This window comes from Sciurus vulgaris, assembly GCF_902686455.1.
Source record: "Sciurus vulgaris genome assembly, chromosome: 8".
Classification (NCBI taxonomy): Eukaryota; Metazoa; Chordata; class Mammalia; order Rodentia; family Sciuridae; genus Sciurus; species Sciurus vulgaris.
In genome coordinates this window covers 52,879,464-52,884,912 of record NC_136468.1, presented here as the reverse complement: position 1 = coordinate 52,884,912, position 5,449 = coordinate 52,879,464, and positions in this window count along the sequence as shown.

Sequence of the window (5,449 nt, the reverse complement as noted above, 5' to 3'; positions counted from 1 at the left end):
GCACTCCAGGATTCAATCCCCATACAAAAAAAAGAAGGAAGGGAGGAAGGGAGGAAGGGAGGAAGGGAGGGAGGAAGGGAGGAAGGGAGGAAGGGAGGAAGGAAGGAAGGAAGGAAGGAAGGAAGGAAAGAAGGAAGGAAGGAAGGAAGGAAGGAAGGAAGGAAGGAAGGAAGGAAGGGCAAAGCAATGCTATACATAGTATAAGACACCTCACTCTAGTGTTAAGTTTATATTTGTGATGTGTCATCATGAAAATGAGATGCTTCACCCTCAATTGTTCATAAGTCAGTAAAAGAAATTCTGGTATATATTCAGTGTATGCAATTAACACTAAATGAAATTGTAATAATCTTAGTGCAAACACAATCTGTTCTGGACTTTAAACAGTGAGTTTTTCAGGAATGAACAGGTTCTTGGGTTTTTTGGTGTGAGGAAATTATAAAGTACTTAATTTTCAGTCTACCCATCTGATATTAAAAATATTTTTGTTCATCCTAACATACATATGTACTGATAATTTTTTCTTAACTTTACAAATCATTGAATTTTTCTTGTATATTCTTCCAAAATTAAGGCTGACTACAGATTTTTCCATTTGCTAGATGGACTAAAACCATCTGCTTTTGTATGATTTCCAAATTGCCAACTTCAAGGAAGTATTCTGTCCTTTGAAGAAAATCTCTTCATGGCTTTGCAGATGTGAGCATGAACAGGGGCTGGAAATTGTTCCCCAATGTCTATTTACCCTACTTCTATAAAGGTAGCTACCCATCATTTTTCAGCTTCCCTTGCAGTTGGCTGTCTGTGCGACTAAGTGCTGATGAAGTCTCCTCCAAGGAAGGTCACAGCATGTGTTCTTTATCATCCCTTCATCTTGCAGCTGGGGTGTGGGTACAGCAGGAGCTGGGGCAGTTGTTCCAAAACTCAAGGCTATACCCTAAGGAAGACAGATTAGAGACTACGAGAAAGACTACAACTGCATGACTTCCACAGCTTTTTCCTGCACTTAAGTAATTATAAATATGGGTTTCTTTGTTATATGAAGTCAAAATTAATCCTTTCTGCCCTTGAGTTCTTTATCTTGATAGCATTTAACACTGTTGATTGATATAGACAGCAATAATTATTTTAAAGGCTTTTAAAGGATAATATATAATTCACATTAAAAGTGATTTTCCATTGTTAATTAACTAGAAGTTTCTTGTCTTGATTTTTTCATTAGATGTTTTGTACCTGCTTGGAAAATATGGTTCATTTTCTACCTGTGTAATTCACATTTGCTAAAATTCTTAATCTTCAATATATTGCTATCAAATTACATGCCATGTTTTTATATCATTCTCATAGATCTGCCTTATACATATTTAAATAAAAAGTAATATTTGATCTTTTAACTTCTCCTTTTTGAAATGTTATTGTATACAAATGGATTTTTTATCTTACCAAATAATAATTTCAGTATTTGATGGAGGCTATCTAATATTTTTCTGTTTCTTTAAGAACCATCCAGAAAGCAATCTGTGTGATAGTCTTATTGGGTGGGCGGCATGGTTTTTATCAAAGTAGTCACTTAGGAAACCTCCATATTTAAGAGGTGGTAAGCTTAAAAATTATTTCCTTTCATTAAGCATTTTAAAATCAGAATATGCACAACATTCAAGCTATTCTATAAGCTCCCTGGTAGCAGGATTGTTGTCTTATTCACTACTGAATCCCTAGCATTTACTACAGTATGATCTAGATAGACACAAAAGAGATGTTACAATGAATCATGACTCATTTTTATAGAAAATTATTATTCACTATCTCACATCCATGCCACCATATCTCCTGTCTCTTCCCTACACTCCTCCCCAACACTGCCTCCATCTTTTGCCTTGCCCACTGGCCAGTGGCCTGGAGCTGTCTGGTCCTACTAGCAAGGAGTCACCGCTGCTGCCACACTGCTTTATGTAGAGCTCTGTACACTGCAGCACCGATGAGGAGAAACCCACCTCCATGCCTGAGCATAGGGCCTGTGGAGGCTCTGCATGAAAACATGAGTGTAGTCCTTATGTCAGGATCACCACATAAAACACACGACTTTCAGTTAAATTTGAATTGCAAACAATAACTTTTTACTATGTTACAAGTATTTCTTCTTTTTGCTAAATCTTAAAGTCTTACTTAAGGGGTGAACTTTGACCAAAGAGTACAGCACATAATGGAGCTAATATGAGTTCTCCCTTCATGTCCTCCAGATGGGCTGTTCCAAAGTTCAGTGATTCATAAGACCTTCAGGAAAACATCCCAAGCAAACAAGGAATTAACTAAACTTGCTACCAAAGCCATGGTAGCTCAGAAACACCTTTATTTCTGTGCTCTTCTCTACTGCCTCACTTTCATGTTTTCCTTCTGCTTACCAGAGATGATGTTTCCCAATATAATGTCAGTAGGTCAGTGTTGGCTCTTCTATGTTTATGGCAAGCTCAAGGGAACCTAGGCTGGTAAAAGTAGATTATTTCACTGGACAATGAAACAAGAAGTGAATGAGGATTGTGAAGAAATCAGGCACAGGACCCAGTAAGCTCAATATCCAGGACAGATTCACATTGATCAAATGTACAGTGATAAATTTTTAAGTCAGAATAGTAATTTATCACTAGTGTGAAAAATATCAATGTATCCTTTGGCAAGAATGCCAGTATTGACTTAACCAAACATATTCTATTCCTGAATCTGTTGTTTATTCTAAGAACTCAAATTCCATTATGGGCTAAATTAGGTACCCCCAAATTCATATGTTGAAGTCTTCGCCAGCACTACCTAAAGAATATCACTGTATTTGGAGATATGCCCTTTAAAGAGGTAATTAAGATAAGGTGAGGTCACTGGGTGGACCCTTATCCAACATGACCAGCATCCTTATGAAATTAGAATACAGACATGCACAGAGGGAAGACCATGTGGAGAAAAAGGGAAAAGGCTCAAGGCAAGAAGAGATAGTTTCAAAATGAAACTAATACTGCTGAAAATTTTGATCTTTGACTTCTGGCCTCTAGAAATATAAGGAAGTAAATTTCTGTTTAAGCCACCCATTCTGTAGTATTTGTTATAGCCACCTTAAATAGAGAAACTTTTAAAAAGCTTAAGCTTGGTGCACTTACCAAGAAGAAAATTTAATAAACTCAATGTTATCATCAGTAAGGGGAAAAAAAGACATGGGAAATTCACAAATGGAATAATTAGTAGAAGTCAGTTTTATGTTGACTGTTAAAACTACTCCAAAATAATAATAATGAACACACACATACACACACAGTATAGTGCTTCTTAAATTCAGATGTGTATACTAATTATCTGAGGCTCTTATTAAAATGGAAATTCTGATTCAGTAGCTTCACCATAAGGCCCCAAATCCTGCATTCTTTTTTTTTTTTTTTTTGCCATCCCAATAGTTTTATTTTTTATTTGTTCTTTTTAGTTATACATGAAAGTAGAATGTATTTCTACTCATCATGCATACATGGAGTATAACTTCCCAATCTTGTGGTCGTACATGATGTGGAGTTACACTGGTCATTTATTCATATATGAACATAGGAAAGTTTTTTTCTGATTCATTCTATGCCTTTCCCAGTCCCATAACCCCACACTTCCCCTATTCCCCCTGTTTAATCTGGTGAACCTCCACTCCTCCCTCCCCTATTCTATTGTAAGTCAGCATCTGCATATCAGAGAGAACATTTGGCCTTTGGTTTTTGGGGATTGGCTTATTTCAGTTAGCCAATTCCATCCATTTACCAGCAAATGCCATAATTTCATTATTCTTTATGGCTGAGTAATATTCCATTGTGTATATGTAGCACACATTCTTTATCCATTCCTAAATCCTGCTTTCTTAACAAGCCTCTAGGTAATACCTATGCAGGTAATTATTCAAGGACTCCCTTTTCAGCAGGAAAGACCTAGAATATTTTACCTTACTCTGAGTAACTTGTGAAATGCTTGAAGTTAATCTCAAATCAAATTAAAAAGTAATTTATAAACCTTGAACTCTTGTGTGAACATTTATTGAGTACCTAATATAATCAAGACCAGAAAGTCCCAAAGTATGGTCAGCATTACCTGGAAACTTACAATGCAAACCCTTGTGCCTCACCCCACACTTAGTGAGGCTGGAGCTAGAGCTCAGAAGTCTGTTTAAACTATCTCTTCAGATGATTCTCACACGCTTAAATTATGAAAATCACTGTGCTAAACAGTATATTGACGGTTTGGGGTGCAGATATGATTAAGCAACTCTCTTTGCTTTAAAAAAAAAAAAAAGAATCTCCATAGTAGAAAAGGGTTGGGCTGCTAAAGCAGTAAATACCATCAAGTATGTAGTGAGTATGAAAAAAAGAATGTCACATAACAGCACACGATAGAAAGAGTTCTAGAAAAGGTCAGGTGAATCTCATAGGGAATTAGCCATCTGGAGACAGTGATAGGAACAGTTGGCACTCTATCTACATCTGCAGGTTTCTTATCAGTGGTTTTAACCAATAATGGAGCAAAATTTTTCAGGAAAAAAAAGCAAGTCTGTACTTAACATGCACACACTTTTGTCCTTGTTACCATCTCCTGACCAATACATATAACAACTGTTTATATAGCATTTACATTGTATTAGTTATTGATGCAACCACCAGGTATTCCTACCGAAGAGATCCTCACCATAATTGTAATATATAAGCTCCTCCAGGGACCTCCCCCACCATAATTAAGCTCCTTGTCAGCAAGATTTTATAAAAAGTATCAACAGGAGTTCTGCAGAGATCTCAATGTGGTTTGAAGTTTCCTCTTTCTTGTAAATGACAGGTTTGTAGACAAAAGTTGTGATAGACTCTGTCTCAAAGAAAGTTTGTTGTACAAAAAGTGACTATCTATTTTCCTCTGCAAAAATTTGTGAAACCTCTGTCTGGCCTAAGAATATGGGAAAAAGAATACCTACCATGTAACCACCTGCTATTATATAAACCCCTGCCCCCTGCACTGGGTATAAATTTCAAAGAATTTCCACACCCAGTACCCAGAGATTTCTAGGCATGAGCCCCTCTGGACTTCTGCAGCTTAATTCCTCAGTTGTCTTGCCTCATCTGCCCCACATCAATATTATAATTAATGTAGAGATGATTTAAAGTAGCACATGGGGCAGATATATGTAGGTTATATACAAATATTATACTGTTTATATAAGGGACTTTAGCATCCTTAGATTATGGTATGGACAGGAACCTGGAACCAACACCCCATGGATCCAGGGGGATGACTGGATGACTGTACAACATAATTAAAAAGTAATACAGGTTCAGGAAGCTTGGCACCTTTGGAAAACTGCAAGTAAATCAGGGTGACTGAGCATGGCACATTTGAGAACTTTTATCCTCATTGCTTACTTATCAATAAATAAAACACCATTAGAACA